Raw genomic sequence first — 21,829 nt, forward strand, 5'->3', positions numbered from 1 at the left:
CCCTAAACTTTTCAGTGTCCCAGCTTAGCTTTTGATGGATAGCTTTTGACTATTGATGGAAGAAGAATCTCTTATTTTCCTGAGTGAAGGGAGTTTCATGGAGGAGATTTCCCTACACTGATTAACTCACATGTCCTACCTCTTCCACCATTATTACACTTGTTTTTTTTTTTTTTGTGGTTGTTTGTTTTGTTTTGTTTTGTTTTGTTTTTTAGTGAGGTAATTGGGATTAAGTGACTCGCCCAGGGTCACACAGCTAGTAAGTGTTAAGTGTCTGAGGCCGGATTTGAACTCAGGTCCTCCTGACTCCAGGGCCGGCGCTCTATCCATTGCACCACCTAGCTGCCCCTTATACTTGTATTGAACCTTTGTGTGTATCCTCTTTCTATATAAACACAGAAGGGATTTGTTAATTATGTCCCTTTAGGGAATTCCCCCTATTAATGCAGGTCAAAACTCGTCTAGGGTTTATACATCAGGATGTATTCTAGGGAGTCTCCTGAGTTATGAAGAGTTGAAGCAACTAGCCTTTGGTCACCCAGCTAGTAAATGTCAGACATGGAGAATAGAGGAGAGGGTTGAATCTCCATCTTGGGGTTGAAGCCCAGTTCTCATTCCTCAATGCTCTGCTGCTTCTCTCTACTCCCTATTCCAATCACACAAAGTTATATGTATGAAAGGGGATTTCTCTCATAATAATTTAGTAGCTATGTAGGTGAGAGGTGTCCTATGAGCTGTGTGCATATAATGGGAAGAATTCATAATATGATTAATAGATAATGGCACTGAGGGCTACAGATGTCAGGGAAATCCTACATGGTACTACTTTATTATAAGCATCTACCTCAGGTATCATAAAGTATTTATAAACATAGAGTTTCAAAGCATTTGGTAATGACATACCTCTATAGAGATACCCAAATTCATATCTCAAGGCCAAGATTCAAGACATCTTCAGACTGGGAACTGAAGCCATAAATCCTAGTTCTTATCCTCATAGTCTAATTACCAAACCAGGCTCCTGACATTAAAAAAAAAATCGTTTCTCTCCTCCTTTTCAACAGTACTCAGACAGACTGGTTAATTATGTGGGTTAATAGGTCACTAAAGCTACTAGCATAATTGGGCAAAATGGATGCAAACCAAGACCAGGAGATTTGAAAATTAAATAACACTTGCAAAATCACATCCTTTGAGAAGACAACATCAAGCATGTACATATCTATGAACACCTTCCATTTGGAAACCAATTTGAGATTTCTTTAATCCTTTATTTGTAGGGATGTGAGGAGACACAAACTCTCTTAGATGTTGAAAATGGTGGAGAGAGAAATAAGAGAGATCTGGGCAAATAAAATTCAAATGGAGCCCCATCTTGAATGTTGGCATTGTTACTTAATCACATTTTTCTCTTTGTGGTGCCTTTTGCTCATTGATGAGACTGTTGGCTTTGGTCAGCTGGCAGACAGTCATCCTCTTGAGAGTCCCAGACCTCCAGTAGCAACTGATTTTGGCACACTGGTCGACTGCCATCTTTGTAGAGAAGACAGGCACATTCATTTCAAATCTCCCTTGGTGGTTGAGTTGAGGCTGTGAAAAACACAGCCGTTACTGTTAAAGTCAGACTTTTCCTTCCCCCTTTTTTCCCTCCTTACTCAATGTGTGCTTCTAATTGGGCTTGAATATGGCATAATAGATAGTGCAATGACCCTGAAATCAAAGGCCATTAGTTCAAATCCCATCTCTGATGTACCTGTGTGATTTTAGGCAAGGTCTTTAATCTGTATGAGATTTCCTCATCTAGAGAAATGACGGGGTGGACTTAAAGACTTCTGAGGGCCCTTCCAGCTTTAAAGTTTTGAAAAATTTCTAGTGTAGCATAGGGACCAAAGTATTAAAGAATACTTTAATAAAGCTAATAAATAAAATAAAATAAATAAAATAAAGCTAATAAGTTTTATTTTCATGAAGATTCAGGTTTGAATCCTGCCCCAGGCAATTTTTAGTTCTTTGACCCTGGGCAAGTTACTGTTTACTCATGTGCAAAATGGAGGTAATATAATTTCCATAATATAGATCCAAAGGAAGAAAAGGAAACCAAGTGCTCTCTAATTATAATCATCAAGCTTGACTCCAAAGAAGAGACTAGAAAATGGAACTCTCCATATGTGCATATGCATGTATGTGTGCATATATGCATGCATGTATATATGCATATACACAAGTATGTATGTGTATATAGGTATATTCATGTATATGTGTATGTGCATATATGTCCATGTATTTATATATGTATGTCTATATATGTGTATACACAATCTGTTTTACAAATTAGGGCTAAGGGTGTAGGTGAGATAGAGGGATTTTTATGGTGTAGAAATTTACATATATTTTTAGGCTCAGTTTTGCTGAACTTCTTATGTGTCAATCAGCTTCTTTTAACACTACTGGTGATCTCCTCAAGAGGGTTTAATTTCCAATCTCTCTTAGAAACTGCAGTAGCAATACAATTGACAATAAATAAAATGAAGAGATAATACCTAATATCTATGTTATAATATCTAACACTGATATGATAGAGCTGCTTTAATGTTTCATATGTTCTTTCCATATATTTCATTTGATCTTCACAACAACCCTGTAATGTAGGTACTATTATTGTTGTTTCCATTTCACAGATGAAGAAACAGAGATTGAAAGCAAATTTCCTCAGGGTCCCATACCTACTAATTGTCTAAGGCAGAATTATGATGCAGATTTTGACTCCGAATCTTACTTCTGTCCATTATACCACGCAGATGTAATACCCGTCTCTCAGGGTTGTCAAGATCAAGCTTGACATGAGAAAAACCCTGAGATAATGAACACAAAATATTTTGCAAACCTGGAAGTCCCACATAAATAAAATCTATAGTCTTCTTTTAACATTTGTACCCTGGGATCTGAAGAGAGTGAAGTTCATGGAGTGGGCAAAGAAGGGAAGTGAGGAACTTAGTTGAGTGGAGCATGGGAGAACAACTCAGTAAGCTGGCACATAGAGCTTAGCAATGTATGGAATCATCTGTGGGTGATTTCTTCCTGGTGAGCGCTTCAGGCAAATGGGAAAGTAGGACGTCAGTATTCTATAACAGAAGCATGTGGAGCTGAGGGAGTTGAGTGAGATAGTAATTGAATTCTATTCAATTCACTGAGCATTTATAACTCCCTGCTCTGTGCCAGGCTCAGTGGTAGATATTGATGTTCTAAAACCAAAAATGACTCATTCCTTGTCCACAAGGAGATTACATTTGTCAGGGAAGACATAATATGAAAACAGAGAAGTAGAAGGGAAATATGTACAAAATGAATGCAAAGAAACAGGACCACTGACTTTTAAATGATGCATAAAAGTTGATTATTGTTTTTAAGTTCTGTCTGACTCTCTGTGACCCCATTTGAGGTTTTCTTGGCAAAAATACTGGAGTGCTTTGCCATTTTTTTCTTCAGTTCATTTTACAGAAGAGGATACTAAGGCAAACAGGGTTGAGTGACTCGCCAAGGGCCACACAGCTAATAAGTGTCTGAGGCCAGATTTGAATTCATGAAGATGAGTCTTCTTGACTCCAGGCCTGGCACTCAATTCATTGCACAACCTAACTGCCCCACACAAGTAGATCTAGCATCCCAAGGAACTCTGCTTTCTTCCTCTGGACAAATGCAATGGTTTTGTGTGTGGTAGGAGGGAGCACTCAGAAGATCCCTTTGGAAACCCATAATGAAAAGAGGACCCATAGGTTCGTCTGATTGCTGGTTTTGATTTATCCTCATTGTTCTCATCTGTGAAATGTGTATGCTAATAATACCTATCATAAGGTTGCTTTGAAGATGAAATGGTGTGATACATATAAGGTTCTTTGCAAATCTTAAAGATCCATATAAATGCCATCTGTTATTAATATCATCAGAGAGGTGTTTTGTTGCCCTAGAGCAGCAGCTGAAATAGAGACTCCTTGTTGGTACTTTCTCAATCCCTCTATGCATGAGGCTTGATGGTATTAATGAACACAGACACCATGGTCAACTGGTGACCATTCTGGCTCATTGTTCCTCTGCTAATGGTTTGTATGCCTGGATACTTGGGTGGCCAAATATTAGCATGTCCCATGCTGAAGCTATTGGTAGGACTGTTTTAGGAAATTGCACCAAGACAGGCTGTTTTTTAATCATCATAGCTATTGTCACTATCATGCTGCCACCAGGAGTCAACATGATGGAGTGAACAAAGAACCATACTGGGTCAGGGGACCTAAATTCCTGACTTAAGTCTGTACCTAATGAGCTATTTGACCTTGGACAAGTCTTCTTTGAGCTTCAGGTTCTTCATTTGTAAAATGGGTATATGTATGGATGAACTTAATAATCTCCATGGTCCCTTCTAGAGTTAATGTGTGATGCATTCGTGTGAACTCATCTGCCCATTCATTTAGGAAGATAGAGGAAAAAAAATACAGTTTCTGTTATAAGGTGCTTCCATATCATAACAATAATGATAGTCTTTTAAATATCTCTTTATATAGTTTATTAATAGTTTTCAAATGTTATAATTTTGATCCTCAAAAGAACCGTATGAAGTAGCTGCTATTACTATCTCCATTTTATAGATAATAAAAATGAGTCAGAGAGAGGTTGACTTTGCCAGTCATGTATCTTTTTTTAAAAAAATTATTTATTTATTTTTTTAGTTTTCGACATTTGTTTAGATAAGATTTCCAATTTCAGATTTTCCTCCCTCCCTCCCTTCCCTCCCTCCCTCCTCCGCTAGACAGCAGGTAATCTGATATAGGTTTATATGTATACATATATATATATATATACATATAAAAACAACAGCACCCAAAATAAAAGAAATAGTATGGTCCACTCATCATCCATATTCCCAGTCATGTATCTTTTAAGTATATGAGACATATTTCTACTTCTATCTTCTTTCATGCTATCTCTCCTCAAAAGTGTTTTGCTTTAAACTGCCCCTCCCCCAATCTTCCCTCCTTTCCTTCACCCCTCCCCTCTTATCCCCTTTCCCTCCCACTTCCCTACAGGGTAAGATATTACTCTACCCACTTGAGTGTGTATGCTATTCCCTCTTTCCTTTTCTCTCTCTCTCTCTCTCTCTTTTTTTTTTTTTTTAGTGAGGCAATTGGGGTTAAGTGACTTGCCCAGGGTCACACAGCTAGTAAGTGTTAAGCGTCTGAGGCCGGATTTGAACTCAGGTCCTCCTGACTCCAGGGCCGGCGCTCTAGCCATTGCGCCACCTAGCTGCCCCTGCTATTCCCTCTTTGAGTCAATTCTGATGAGAGTAAGGCTCAATCACTCCCCTGCACCTCTCCAATCTTCCCCTTCACTCCATAGGCATTTTCTTGATTCTATCATGTGAGATACTTTACTACATTCCACCGCTTCCCTTCCCTTTCTCCCAATACATTCCTCTCCCCCCTTTAATTTTATTTTCTTAAAGATATCAACATGGGGCAGCTAGGTGGCTCAGTGAACAAAGCACCAGCCCTATAAGATATATTTCAACTCAGGTCTTACTGACTCCAAATGCCACAGACTATATCCACTGTGCCACCAAATCTCCAAAGTAAGGGCTAGATGCACCACCAAAACTTTATAATATTTTTTTTAAATCCCCTTTCATGTCCTCTCCATCACTTCTTTCTCTTCATGATGAGGGAAAGGTTAAGCCAACTTTTCTAATTGTTTCAGGAAGTGTGTGTGTGTGTTGGGGGGCAGAAGGGGGTTCAAATTTATCTTTGATTGGAAGGACATTTCACAAGACTTACAGAAGAGGATGACCTTAGATGGAAAGGGCCAAGGTAAATTGTGGTATGTTAGAGATGGAAAAGACCTTAAGGGTTTCCTAGTCAAGTCTCCTTCTTTTACAGATGAGGGGGAAAAAAAAACAAAAAAAACAAAAAACAAAAAACCAAGGTGTAGAAAAATGAATGTACTTGTCCAAGGTTTCAGAGTTAGTGAGTTGTAAAGCCAGGATTTCAACCTGCCTCTTCCACTACTGTTGGGATCATGAGTAGTATTATGAGAAGTAATTTGACACTTGATCAGTCAAAGCCCTAGTCAAATCTGAGAAGCTTCCTGGACAGCTCCATCAACTTTTAGACTCTGGCTGAAGAGTTAAGGTAATCTGGTTCTGGTGTCATTAGACTGATTTAATGGAAACCTAGTCTGCTTAAGTTTATTGCATTAACTGTCCTCAAGACCCACACCAGGGTGCTTTACAATGCAAATGCCTATAATGTCAGCAAGAAACAAAACTCACATTTTATTTACGTGGACAAACAAATGAAGTAAGGCTGATTCAATAAGCAGAGACATGAATATTATATTATGGGAAGAATCATGAATTAATGTGTGTTGACCTTCACATTGTAGTTGAAAAAATAAAATGAAATAAAGCTCATCTTACAACTATGCTTGCCCATAATTCTGAAGCATGATGCAGGGATCCTAAGGGTGAATTTGGTGTCAGCCGACTTGGGGTTGAACCAAGACTGGCTCTGCTATGTCAACACCTGTGTAAACTTGGGCAAAACTTTTCATTTCTCTGCATGTCAATTTCCTAATCTGACCAACTTTTAATTATGAAATCTTCTATGGAATCTTTCTGTGGCTCAGTTTCTTATAAAATAAATAGAGTTTAATTTGATGAAATCTGAAGTCTCTTCTGTGTATCAATCTAAGGTCTCTATGGTCTTAAGTAACTTGTGTAAATGGGGGGGGGAGGTCATTGAATTGGTTGAAAAGTTTCCCCATTCCATCTAAAGTGATAAGAAATAAAGACCTCATACATTTATCAGGTGAGAACACATCTAGGTTGTTCATTATGGAGAAGGGAGGGCAACTGGCATTTAATAAGTGTCCACTATGTGCAAGGCACCATGCTAAGTGGTTTACAAATATTATCTCATTCTATCATTTCACACTATGTGTGCAAATGCCCTGGGCAGCAACTTAGGTGGGATGGAAAATCTGTTTGGTTTGACTGAGGGACTTGACCACACAATATGGGTGTTCTATCAATTAGCAAAACAGTTCAAAACATGACAAATTCTAGCACCTAGAAGTTAGGTTGGAAGCATTTAAGCTAAGCCCCCAAGAAGGACTCATTTGGGAGTTGGGAAGCGGATGTGAGCACTTTGGGGCCAGCTTCCTTCCCTGCTCCTGCCTTGGCTTGTGAAGTATCAATCAATCAGTAAACTTTATTAAGTATTTATTATGTAGCAGACCCTGTACTAAGCTCTGAGGATACAAAACAAGGTAAAATATGATCCCTGCACTTGAGGAGGTCACAATCTAATGAGCTTCAGAAGGTCCAGATGATTTGTGATGTCTCATTCTCATATGATGATGTTGGACACCAGTGGTTTCAGGTTTCAGTGTTGTAGATAATTCACTTTAGCAGGCCTTTCTTAAGGGTCTACTGAGTGCAAGACACTGGCTTAGATTCTGTGGCTAAAAAGATAAAAATAAGATGCTCTATGCCCTCAAGCAGTTTATATTCCGTTGAAAGGAAAGAACATGTACCCAAATAATACAATATACAATATATTAATCACAAAATAATGTAAAAAGGAAGGAACAATGATGTCTAGTTAATCAGGAAAAGTTCATTATTGGAGGCAGCCCTTGAACTGAGCCTGGAAATGAGTCTGAGTGTCTAAGAGGCAGAGGTGTGGAGGAATGGTGGGCATGATGGACAGCTTGTGAAAAGGCATGGATGTAAGAGGTAGAATGTTATATAAGCAGAACATTAAGTAGGACAATTTGGTTAGAAATGTATGTGGATGAGGGGACGCTAGGTGGCGCAGTGGATAAAGCACCGGCCCTGGGATTCAGGAGGACCTGGGTTCAAATGTGGACTCAAACGCTTGATACTTACTAGCTGTGTGACCCTGGGAAAGTCACTTAACCCTCATTGTCCCACAAAAAGAAAAAAAAAAGAAGTGTATGAGGATGAGTAACATGCTGAAGATACTGAAGTGGTTTACCATTTCCCTCTCCAGCTCATTTTACAGATGAGGAAACTGAGACAAACAGGGTTAAGTGACTTACCCAGGGTCACACAGCTAGTAAGTAGCTGAGTCCAAATTTAAACTCAGGAAGATGAGTCTTCCTTACTTCAGGTGTGGCATTCTATCCACTGCACCACTTGACTACCCAGTACATATAGATAGATGCTTCTCTTTAATGACAGATAAAACCAAAAAATGGCTTTTATTTGTCTTAAGAACATTATTTTTGAACATGGGTATATCTGATAGTCTGCAAATGAATTTATCTGAAAAAAAATGAAAGAATTTAGAAACAATATTTGTGATTTGATTTTTAGAACTATGGTTAGAAACATCTGAGAAGTCATAGACAAACAAGGGGGAAATGGCATAAGACTAGAACAAGACACATTTTATCTTGTAATTGTTTAAAGCCAAACAAGTTTCATCATGAAAACTATAGACCAGTGAACTTGATACCAGTCCCTGCCAAAATTCTATAATGGCTTATTAAACACATGATTTGAGAATATTTGTAAAATAAAGGAGTGATCACTGGGAGCCAATACAGGTTTGAAAAACAAGTTGTCAATTCACCTTTGTCTACCTTTTGGTAGACCAAGGGATTGGCAGAGGCACAGTTTATCTTAATTTCAGTAAAGCATTCAGAAAAACTTCTCATGAAATGCTATGACTGGATTATGACTTGTCTTGAATTAAACAATAGGGAAGAGTTTAGTGGTATACCACCGTGCTTCATATTTGACCCTATTCTACTAACATATTTACCATGGGAAAACTAAAATAAACATGGGTAATGGGAAATTAAAACCCAATATAATTGAGGATGTAGCAAGATATTATCCAACTGCACTTAATGAGATCAGATCATTAGGATCACATAAACTGTATACCAAGGTAATGAATGATCCCAACTCTGCCACTTACAAATTAACTACAACTTAGACAAACTCCAGGCAATCACTTATATCTAGGGCCTTTTGCTTCTATCTCTGAAAAATAAGGAAACTTTACTAGATACTACCTAAGATTGCTTCAAGCTCTGAGTCTAAGATCTTCTGATCTTTTAATTGCTGAAACATATAGTGTGGCTTTCTTACCAGGTGGATGCCTGGGTCCGATGAGGGGTGATAATGGAGGGACATCTCCAATAGTACATCTGAGGCTCTATCTTTGGTCCTGTTTTGTTTAACAATAGTAGCAATGACTTGGATGAAGGCATAAATAGCATGTTTATCAAATTTGCAGATAATTTAGAGCTGGAAGAAATATCTAATATACTGGGTTATAGAAGTAATATAAAATATCTCAATAAATTATAATGATGAACACTAAGTCTATTAAAATAAAAATCTAACAGGGATACACACACACACATACACACACACACACACACATATAGCTTTACCTTTGGGTTCTAGAACTCCATTGCACAGGAATTGGATAAAATAATTTGTTTATACAGAGTATTGGTGAAAAAAAATGAACACCAATATTTGTTTCCAGTGTGACAGGGTGTCTTAATTTAATTAGAGGTGAGATTTGGGATTCTAACAAAGCACCCAACAGGGCAGTGGATGGAGAGATGGTAAAGTGAGGTGGCTTTATTGAGGAAAAATACTAATGATAAGAAGGCGCATCCAGGGATTATGGAAATAGGTGTTCTGTGGAACTTGGGTAGAATTGGGAACACAGAAACTAGCAGTCTGGTGAGTTTTTAATAGGATCCTTCTCTGCAGGACTTGGCACTGGAGGAGGAGACAAAGAACCTGGGGTTGGTAAAAGTCATGAGGTGTGTGGGGCAAGATGGGGGAGGAGTATATGGGGAGTTAAAGACTAGATGAGATTCAGACTTCCCATTGGAAAAGAGGTGTTTGAATATTAGGGCAGGACTTATTTTGACAGGGTGACTCAAAAGATGTTGGTCTCCTTAGCAGCTTCCCAGTAAGCTGCTGAATTCCTTATATGGGGTACTCCCCAAACTATTTTGGTCTTAGAAAATCTTAATAGAAGTACAATGTCCAGAATGATAGTGTTGGTCAGTGGGTCACAAGTATTTATTAAGCATTTACTGTGTGTCCTAGGCCTTAGGGCTAAGTGCTGAGGATATAGTGAAAGACAAAAATGTGTTCCCTACCCTCAAGGAACTTACAGTATATAAAGAGAGATAGAAATGACTGGGTGTAAATAAGAACCAAACAGAGTACATGAAGGGCAATCTGAGAACAGTTAGTTTATGGGAATAATTATGTTCAGCTCTCTATATTATATTTTTCACCTTTATTTTTTTATCACAAAAGTATTTTATTATTTTCTAGTTACATGTAAAGATAGTTTTCAACATTTGTTTTATAAAATTTCTAGTTCCAAATTTTTTTTCCCTTCCTCCCTTCCCTCCCCCTCCCCAAGGCAGCAAGAAATCTGATATAGGTTATATATGTACAATCACATTAAACACATTTTTGCATTAGTCATGTTGTGAAAAAAGAATCAGAACAAATGCAGAAAACCTCAAAAAAAGTAGAAACAGTATGGTTCAATCTGCATCTAGATTCCATAGTTCTTTTTTGTAGATTTGGAGAGCATTTTACACCATTAGTCCTTTGAAATTATCTTGGGCTATTATATTGCTGAGAAGAATTAAGTCTATCATAGTTGATCATCACACAATGTTGTTAATACTATGTACAATGTTCTGATTCTGCTCATCTCACTCAGCATTAGTTCATGTAAGCCCTTCTAGTTTTCTCTGAAAACCACCTGCTCATCATTTCTTACAGCACAATAGTATTCCATTACATTCATATACCACGGCATGTTTAGCCATTCCCCAATTGATGGGCATCCCCTCAATTTCCAATTCTTTGCCACCACAAAAAAGAAGCTATAAATATTTTTGTACATGTGGGTCCTTTTCCCTTTTATGTAGTCTCTTTGGGCTAAAGACCTGATAGTGGCATTGATGGGTCAAAGGGTATGTACAGTTTTATAGTCCTTTGGGCATAGTTCCAAATTGCTCTTCAAAATGGTTGGATCAGTTCATGGCTCCACCAACAATGCATTAGCATTCCAATTTTTCCACAGCTTCTCCGACATTTATTATTTTCCTTTTTTGTCATATTAGCCAATCTGATAGGTGTGAGGTAGTGCCTCTTTCGTCCTTCTTTAATGGAAGGACAGTGACAAGGCCATTTCCAAAGAATGATGATCTAGACTAAAACCTAAACAAACCAAAACAAAAAAACAAACCTGCAACTATGCTAGATGAGAATCAGTTGAAGGAATGAGGTTTTCCTTGGAGAAGAGTATGCTTGGGGAGTGGAGCAGGGCATGATAATTGTCTTAAAATATAAATTTTAAGTGGGGTGGCTAGGTGGCACAATGGATAAAGCACTGGCCCTGGATTCAGGAGGACCTGAATTCAAATCCAGCCTTAGACACTTTACACTTACTAGCTGTGTGACCCTGGGCAAGTCACTTAATCCTCATTGCCCCGCCCCCCCAAAAGTTTTATACACACACACACACACACACACACACACACACTCTTTAGTAATTGTTTATTGGAAGATGTAGAATTATAGATCCTTAGATTTGGAGGGAGTTGTAGAGGTCTCCTGGCCTTACCTCACAACAAATGTAGGCATCCCCTCTGCAGGATTAGGGAGAAGGTGCTCAGTTCCTCAATACCATCCATTTCATTTATGATACATCTAATAGCAGCCAGGTGGTGCAATAAACAGAGTGTTAGATCTGGAGTCAGGAAGTTCTGAGTTCAAATTCAGCCTCAGACATTAGCTGTCTGAGGCTAGGAAAATCTTTTTTAAAGTCCCTATGTCTCAGTTTCCTTTCATGTTAAAAGAGGATAATAATAGTATTTCCCTCCCAGCATTCGTAGAAGGATCAGATATTTATAAAGTGCTTTGTAAGTCCTAAAGTTCTACATAAATGCAATTTTGTTGTTGCTATTAAAAACTAGAAAAATTTTCCCAGTATTGAACCAAATCTGCCTCTTTCTAATTTATCCCTATTGGCCATGACTCTGCCTTCTAGAGCTGCCTTAAATAAGCTGAATCTCTCTTCTACTTCTTGATTGTTCAAATATTTGGACAACTATCATTCAACCCTTCAATTCTAAAGGCACTTTTTTATGCACTGATTATGAGCCAGGCAATTGTCTCTGCCCTCAGGGATCTTGCATTTGACAATGGGGAAAGGGTGGAGGAATCACATTTCTTCTGCCTGTCTCTGAATATCCTCAGTTTCTCCAACTTCTCTTCATGAGACTCATTTTATTTTCAGATTCTGCATCATTATAGTTGCTATACTTTGGGGGTGCTCTTTTTTTACTGTGTTCCTTTTAAAATTATTGAATACACTAGTATCTTCTGCAAAAGCAAGGTGGTTGGGAAATAAAGACAGAAGAAGAACCAATCTTTCCAAAGCTAACCAAACCCAAACCCCAAAACAGTGAAGCATGAGCCAAAGGCTTATGACAGGATTATGTGATTAGGTTGAAATTCAGTGAAGGGAGCTATGGTTCTGGTACATTCGGATTGTAGCTTCATTTCCAGATTGCCACAATAAAGTAAACATCACAATAAAATTGATATAATAAATAATACTACATTAAGACATGTGGATTTTTGGGGGGTGTTCAGTGCAGAAAAAAGTTATGTTTATACTATACTATAGTCTACTAAGCGTGCAATAGTGTTATGTCTAAAAAGATACAAACCCTAATTGAAAATATTTTATTGCCAAAGAATGCCTTCAAGGGGTCAATCTTTTTGCTGGTGGAAGGTCTTCCCTTGGTGTTGATGGCAGCTGATTGATCAGGATGGTGGTTGTGGAAGGTAGGGGTGGCTGTGGCAATTTCTTAAAATAAGATAGCTGTGAAGTTTGCAGCATCGATTGACTCTTCCTTTCGCTTGAACACTTAGAATCCACTGCAGAGTTATTACTTGGCCTAATTTCGATACAGGGAATACGGAGGCTCAAGGAGAGAGAGACCAGAACAGCTGGTGGGTAAAGCAGTCGGAACGCACTCAACATTTATCAGTTAACTTCGAATCTTAAATGGGCAGAGTTTGTGGTGTCCCAAACCAGTTACAAAAGATCACTGATCACAGATCAACCTAAAATATCATAACAATCAAAAAGTTTGAAATAACACAAAATTTTCTAAAATGTGACACAAAGACATGATGTGAGCACATGCTGTTGGAAAAATGGTGCTTTCTCTTGTAAGTAAATGACTTACTCCACACAGGGTTGCTACAAACCTACAATTTGTTAAAACACAGACAGACAGACAGAGAGACAGAGAGACAGACACACACACACACACACACACACACACACACACACATACACCAATATCTGTAAAGCACAATAAAGCAAAGCACCCTAAATGGGGTATGCCTTAGAGTCAACTGCACAGCCTACTGAACACAGAATTAAGATTTTTCTCTCTGCCTTCATCAGTCTCACTAAAACGATAATGAACAGATGGGAAAGACTGCAGTGAATTTTACTCAAGTTTTGACACATTTTATGGTCAGGTTTCAAATGGGTTAGAACACTGGCCTTGCTTGGAGTCAGGATAGACCTGGATTTGAATCCTGCTTCCAACAATTGCTAGCTGTGTGACTGAAGAAGTCAATACACCTTTCTGTGCCTCAGTTTCTGCAGCTGTGCAGTGGGGATAATATTAAATCCTACCTCTAGGGGCTGATATACTTTAGAAACGTGAAAGTCTATCTAATTCAGCTCTTAATGTTTGCAGTCTTTATTGCCTAAAGGTTAGTTTAGCTCTGGCTTCGCATCAGTATGGACTGGGCGGTGGTGTCTCTGATGTGAGACAGATCTCAGGATGGAGGAAAGTGCATTGCTTTGGAACTTCTCCCCATTTAGTTTTTGCAACAGGCTTCTGTATTTTGCTTAAAGTAGTGGAAGCTTCCAGAAAAGCGGAGATTCACTTGTTTATGTTGATAAATACACACATGTATATATGTATATGTTTGTATGTATATGTGTGAGTGTGTGTGTATGTATATATATATATATGTATATATATGTATATATATATATATATATATATATATATAAAGAGAGATACATCTCACTCTTTTCTAAATGAATGTCTTTCATTGATCTTTAGAAAATTATGGAAATAAATCTTTCAAAACAACTGAAATACATGCACCAAATCATAAATCAAACAGTGCAAATATAACACTCAAATGTTTATTTTAAATTATCACTTCATTATAAAACATTCCCATATAAAAATGAACTTACATTTATGTTGTGGTTCAAAATTGAAAAACACTTTTTCTCACATCCCCCATGAAATTGTTAATGCAGATACTATCATTACACTCATTTTAGAAGTGAAAAATCTAAGGTTTAGAGTGTTAAGTATCTTACCCATGGTGACTAAGCCATTAAGGTCAGTTTCCAAATCTGGGTCTCCCAACCCTACTGCCAGCACTCTTAAAAGGGTGGTTTAGAATACATCTGTACATAAGTAAGAATCTTTCATTCTAACAAAGATTTATATCTATCTATTATATACATATATATATATATGTATATATATATATATATATATTTACATTTCTAGATTGAATGTTATGGTCAAAATTTCACATACTGATAAGGAATTGTAAAATGGCATTTGATAGTAGACTATAAGCACCTTGAGGATAGGTACAGTTTGGCTTTTGTCTTTGCATTCCCAAAATACAGCAATCTTCCTGGCACATAGTAGGTTCTTGGGAAGTTATTGGGTTTGATCAATAATAAAGGAAACATAGCTTTAATAGGTGAGTGACCATTATGAAGAGAACAAGCACAGATTCCAGAATAAAATATAGCTTGATGTTCCAAAGGAATGGTTATGAAATTGAATTTTCTATATATTACCAAGGATTATTGAGACAGTGACAGACATTATGAAGTCTAGCTCATTCCAGGATATGGGAGAGTGAATTGTAATCAACTATAGCAGGATGAAGAGTGGCAAAGGCAGCTTGAAAGAGTCAATGAAAAGAATTAAGAAGAATCCATCTATGAGATGAAAGATTGATCGCTAGAAATATCCACCATGTAATCTCTGTCTTATACAGTATAAAAAATCTGGACTGTAACAAATCTGGCTAATGAAACTCTATGAAATAAGAATGTAGGTTTTAAATGATAGCCTATCAAAGTATCAGAGATTTTTAAATTGATGAATTTTTAACAAAGCATAATTATATCAACTAAATTTAAGTAGAATTGATAAAAGGGGGTACTCTAGAAAGACATAAAAGTTCTAAATTGTTATTAAGTTTCAATCAGTGGAAGAATAAACTCTTTTTTTCTTTTTTAAACTTTTATTTTTTGGGGGGGGGCAGGGCAATGAGGGTTAAGTGACTTGCCCAGGGTCACACAGCTAGTTAGCATCAAGTGTCTCAGGCTGGATTTGAACTCTCATTCTCCTGAATCCAGGGCTGGTGTTTTATCCACTGTGCCACCTAGCTTCCCAGAATAAACTCTTAATATGTGATGACCTGCTATACAAGTCCCATTTGTAGACAGCCCATTTCACATATCTATTAACTGTTATTTCTATCGTTTCTTGTAAATCCTCAACTGAGGATCACCCAATGAACCGGAGGCCTTCCTCCAGCTCCTTTTTCATTTTTAGCTAACAGTGCAGCCCTTGGGCAGTCTGGCTGTTATTGTTCAGCATTAGAATCACAACACCTTGAGGTCAAGAACTCTTAATAATTTTGTCTGTGGATCCTTAGCATTTGGCATTGCAGCTGTTACATACCAGATGTTTAATAAATATTTGTTTATTCATAGAATATAAACTTCTGAAGATCCAAATTTTCATTTTGGTCTTTGTATTGCCAATACCTAGGCACATGACACATAGTAGGTACTTAAAAGTGCTTATTGATTTGTTAATATACCATGATGTATATTGGAAAATCATTAAGTAAAATGAAAGAGACAAAATGAGTTTTTTTTTTTTTTACTTTGAATTATTTCTTCCTTCATATATGGTGTGATGTTCTTTCAGTATCCCAGAGCAGACATTTCTTGATGAGATGGGCTCATTCCCCAGATACCCAGGCTCCTATTACTACTTACTTGGTTTCCATTACCAGTTCTTGAGAATGTTTGAGTTGGAAATATCAAGACTCATCTGGTAAATTTAGCATCAAAGCAGGTGTGCTCTCCGAAGACATACCTGCAATATTCAGTGCCAGGCAAGTACTTCAAGTCGTCTTCCCTAATTAAGCAGGATTGTGAGTGAATTCATCCCCGTAGGAAAAATATCTTTATAAACAGCTGCCTTTGCAATAGTTAGGGCTTGGTAATGTGGTCACATCTCTCTCTTTCTCTCTCTCTCTCTCTCTCTCTCTCTCTCTCTCTCTCTCTCTCTCTTCCCCCTTCCTTATTTTGTTCTTTCCTTCCTTTCTTTCTCCTTTCTTTCTTTCTTTCTTTCTTTCTTTCTTTCTTTCTTTCTTTCTTTCTTTCTTTCTTTCTTTCTTTCTTTCTTTCTTTCTTTCTTTCTTTCTTTTTCTTTCTTTCTTTCTTTCTTTCTTTCTTTCTTTCTTTCTTTCTTTCTTTCTTTCTTCTTTCTTTCTTTCTTTCTTTCTTTCTTTCTTTCTTTCTTTCTTTCCTTTCTTCCTTTTCCCCTTCCTTCCTTCCGCTTTCCCCCTTCTCCATTCTCTGTCTTTCTCTCTTTCTATTCATACTCACATATGTGTATATACATGTATGTACATCTAATATTCACAAACACATAAACACAAATAATTTCTGTCCCTTTCACAAATCTAACCTGTCCAGATTAGCTCAGAGCTTGGAGCATAGTGGTTACATAAATGCTATTTATTCATTCATTTTGGTTAAATTCGTTGGCACTTAAACGTATGTTATACCAAGGAAAATTTCCAAGTTTCTAAAGAATGTTTTCCCCAGAATAATGTAGAAATCTCCATTGTCACTATTTATTTATATCTTACTTCTCCTAAGAATACATCCTATTCCATTTTCTACACCAGATCTTAAAATGTTTCCACATTAGACCTAATTTGATTGATTTGACCTAGTCATCGCTAACATCCATTCGTAACATTAATTAGCAAAAGGATAATATGGAGAAAACATGTCAAAAATGAGATGTCGAAATGTCAAAAACCTGGACTGCATCCTCCTCATGATAAACCTTCAGATAATTAGAGGAAATCATTAATCTTTTCTCTTTTCTCTCTGTAAGTTTCTTCAACATGGTATAGGAGAAAGGTGAGAAATATTTTAAACCAGAAGGGTCAGGTTGCTATGTTCATTCTATGTGACATAGGGAGTTGAACTCTGAGCTTCAATTCACAAAGATCTAGGTTTGAATCTTGAATCTCCTGTCAGATCCTCAGTAGCTTTGTGACCTTTAGCAGATCACTTAACCTGCCTGAGCCTCAGTTTCCTTATCTCTAGAAATGGAATAATAATAACCATAGTAGATATTCAACAATGGTTTTTTGAGGATCAAAAGGGCTAGTATAACCTAAAGCGCTGTCAGACATTAAACCCACAAACAAATGTCAGTTGTTATTACTAAGAATTAGATTGTTCTTCCTACAAGAAAGACCAAATAAATGAAGAATATTTATGGCCCCTATTGGGTCATGCCATTGGATGGACAACCAAAGAACCTGCTCATTAGTATTTATGTCTGTTACAAATGGACCATGAGTTGACCGACAAGATTTAATAGGAGAACGGACTGAATTACCTCCAGGAAATTTCAGAGCAGCTTTAATGGTTCTCCTAGGAAAAAAGGCTTTTCTTTAAAACAAACAAAGAAAAAGAAAGAAAAAGAAAAAAAGAAAAAAACCCAACCAAACAAAAACCCCTAAACACATTTTACTGAAGTTGTATGGCTGTGATAAATGGCACTCAATAATTACTCCTGGTATTGAAAATTAATGCCACATAAAAAGCAAAGGAGTAGAGCATGGTGGGTGTGAGAAGGCTGTGATATCTAACCAGTAACCAACTCCAAAGGAGAACAAAAGCAAAATGTATTATCCAAGAAATGTATGATAAGAGAAGATAAGTTGGTTCCATGGCTAGAGTAAAGGTTGCCAGGTAGACAGCAAGAGGGCTCTACTTGGATACTCAGAAAGCTCCCAATATAGAACAAACTTAGAGGAGGCCTTGGAAAAGAATGGCCTATGATGGACAAGCATGGGTGGGTCGAAATCTCCACTGTTGGAAGAAACATCTCCATGAATAAGATCATGGATCAATTGGAGGATTTGAATGTTATATCTATTCATTTTAAAATTTTCCTCTCTGAACTGGGGAACCCATTGAATAGATAAATACTTACTTGTTCATTATTTTCATTTGTTTTTAGAAGGTCATGTAAAATATATATGGAAACCTTATAGGAATACAGAAAGATCATCTATACTTGTTTCTTCTGTGTCTTATATGTAAGTGAAAGAAACCAAAGTATTTTTTGAGTTCTTATGAGAAATACATGCTAGTCATTTCTCAGTAGCATGAACTTGGAGATGTTTATAAATACATTCTTGATTCTAGCATTCCTGATGTTTATTTTTTTTCTTTTACCTACAGTTTTAAACTTTTGATGTTGAGAGGTCACTAGAATCTGTGGTGCCTGGAACCCTGGATTCTAGTGTGGGGCTTACTACTGACTATGTGACTGTGGATATGTCCCAGTATCTCAAGAATTGGAAGAGACTACCGAGGCCATATCTCCCCCATCCCCACAGCATTCTCCAGGAGTTACCTAGAGTTTGCTTGAAGATTCGTAGGCATGGTGGGTTCACTGCTTCATGAAATATCCCATTCTACTTTTTCATAGCTTTGAATTTTTAAGAAATTATTCATTTATGAGTTTCAATCTGCCTCCCACTAAGTTCCACCTATTGCTGGTTGATTCAGTCCTGTGATCTTAGGTAAAGCAAGCCAAATCACTCTTCTCAATGGGAACGCACTGACAATTTGAAGACAGCACACTTCCCCACTCCAAGTCTTTCTTTGTCCAGGATAGATACCCCACAGGCTGGTTTCTAGAACTCTTATCCTGGTTATCTTCAATGCTCTTCCTCTTTAGTTCTCCTCTCATCAGTAAAATGAGGGGGCTAGAAGAGATGATTTCTAATTTCCCTTCCAGATCTCAAATTCTATGATTTTTAGGATTCTAATGTTTTATTACTTCTCCCATCTTTTGTGAATCCTAAAATATAATGACTGCTGACTGCCATTATATCCCCTGATTCTATAACTCCCTTAGGTTGTAGATCATCAGACCCTGTTGCTTTGAATAAGTCTTAAGATTTAGGGCTAGAAGAGATATTAGAAATCATCTTGTCCTAGACCTATAGGACCAGAGACCTAGAATTGAAAGGGGCCTTCAAGTCCAAATCTCATTTTTACAGATGAGAGTGCTGAGGGCCATGGAGGTCACACAGGTAAGCAGTAAGCAGCTGGTCCTAGGTCTTCTGACTTCCAATCCATTTCTCTTTCCAACATTCTATGATGCCTCTAGAATACAGACCTGCATTAATTTGGGAAGCTCTTCACTAATTTAGTTTCACTTTTAATCTGTTTAGTACAAATGGTTTCATTTTTTGTCCCCCACTGTCCTTTTTTTTCTTTTTACTCTTCCTTCCTTCCTTTCTTTCTTTCTTTCTTTCTTTTTGCAGGGCAATGAAGGTTAAGTTACTTGCCCAGGGTCACACAGCTAGTAGTCAATTGTCTGAGGCAAGATTTAAACTCAGGTCCTCCTAAATCCAGGGCCAGTGCTTTATCCACTGTGCCACCTAGCTGCCCCCAGTACCCTTTTAAAGTTATTCATTTTTACCCTTCTCCCATATTGGCTCATGATTTTCATTTGAAAGTTGTAGAGAATGGAAATTCACCATCGGAACAAATGAAATCCACTTTCTAGTCAGTGTTAATCTAGTACAATATAAACTCCTTCATGGCAGGGACTCCTTTATTTTTTGTGTATGTATATTCAGTGTCTATCTCAGTACCTGGAATATAGCGAGCACTTAAGAAATGGCTGCTGAATAGACGTTGTAGAGAACACACACTCATGCACACACACACACACACACACACACACACACACACACACACACACACACACACCCTTAGAATTCTAACCCTTTAGGACAAGTGTTCTGAACTTTTTCTGTGTCATGGCCCACATTGTCAATCTGATGAAACCTATGGATCCCTTCTTAGAATAATGTTTTTAAATGCTTAAAATAAAATCCATAGGATGACAAAGGAAACAAAGTATATTATTAACACATACAGGCTTGTGACTCCGAGCAAGTCATTCAATTTTTCAGTTCCCAAAGACACTCTTGAAGATGAAAATTTGCATAAGGGTTGATGATATTCATTGGGGAAGGGAATGTCCTCATTGGGAGTCCCCTACACCAAAGATATCATTGCAGAGTGGAAAAAACAAACAATGTTTGGAATAAGAGGAGGAACATTCAAATCTCACCTTTCAACCTTGCTACCTTCATAAGCTTGAGTAAGTGACCTAACCTGCCCTTGACTCAGTTTCCTCATTTGTAGAAATGAAGGAATGAATGCCTTCTGAGTTTCTACCTATCTCTAGTAGTGTTATGCTACAACTGATAGCTCTGGACCAAAAATTGAAAACAGTAATATTCAGTATAAAGTTGCCTTGAATACGTCAAGGGCTAGCAAAGTGTAATATCTCATTTGATTCTCATAGCCTCTTGTACTAAAAAAGTATTGTCCTTTTTTACAGTTGAGATAATTGAGGATGGGGTCAGCTAGGTGGCACAGTAGATAAAGCACCGGCCCTGGACTCAGGAGGACCTGAGTATAAATCTGGCCTCAGACACTTAACACTTACTAGTTGTGTGACCCTGGGCAAGTCACTTAACCCTCATTACCCCACCAAAAAAAAAAGAGTGAGAGCGAGAGCGATCGAGAGAGAGAAAGAGAGAGAGAGAGAGAGAGAGAGAGAGAGAGAGAGAGAGAGAGAGAGAGAGAGAGAGAGAGAAAACTGAGGCTTAGTAAAGTTAAATTATTCTTCATAGAAAGAGCCCTGGAAGACAAGTTAACTAAATTTCTCTCCCTTTTTATAGGAGGCACAAATGTTTTGAGTGACTTCTTGATGGCCCCACAACCAGTTGATGGTATTACTAGAACAAGATTTTTGGCTCCTGAACCCTCAGTTTAATGGCTTCTCTCCTTCATCACACTGCTTTCCCTCTTTCACACAATGGAAATAACCTTGGAAATACTGTACTTTCTAGAAGACCCAAAGTTTGATACTCACCCTCTAGTGGTATTTCCAGGGACAAATAACAACTTCTCTGCTTCATTTTTAAAATCTGCAAAGTGGGCATGATAATAATAGTCTTAATGACATTTATAATATTAACTGCTTGGCCTATCTCATAGGGTTGTCGTGAATATTAGATCTCCTAGCCTGTGTAAAGAGCCTCGTAGATGGGAAAGTACTTTGTAAATGTCAGCTACTGTTATCTTCTCTTTTGCTATGAGTTAAATTATATAACCAGAAAGTATCCAAGGTTCTCCTGGTTATCCAAAGAAACCTCAAAATACTTGCAGTCACCATTTGTCTGAGTGTGGCCAACTTCCTGAGTAATGTGACCTTCTCAATATGTGTACCCCCTGCCCCCTACCCCTTTCATTTCATTTGACAA

General features: G+C 37.6%; 1 protein-coding gene across 1 annotated transcript in view; it reads left to right on the forward strand.

Annotated features, from left to right (window-relative positions):
• The window catches only part of NLGN1 (neuroligin 1), a 1,111,477-nt gene that overhangs the window by 188,170 nt on the left and 901,478 nt on the right, over positions 1-21,829 (forward strand). The window lies entirely within an intron of this gene.

Source organism: Dromiciops gliroides, chromosome 3 (assembly GCF_019393635.1).
Source record: "Dromiciops gliroides isolate mDroGli1 chromosome 3, mDroGli1.pri, whole genome shotgun sequence".
Classification (NCBI taxonomy): Eukaryota; Metazoa; Chordata; class Mammalia; order Microbiotheria; family Microbiotheriidae; genus Dromiciops; species Dromiciops gliroides.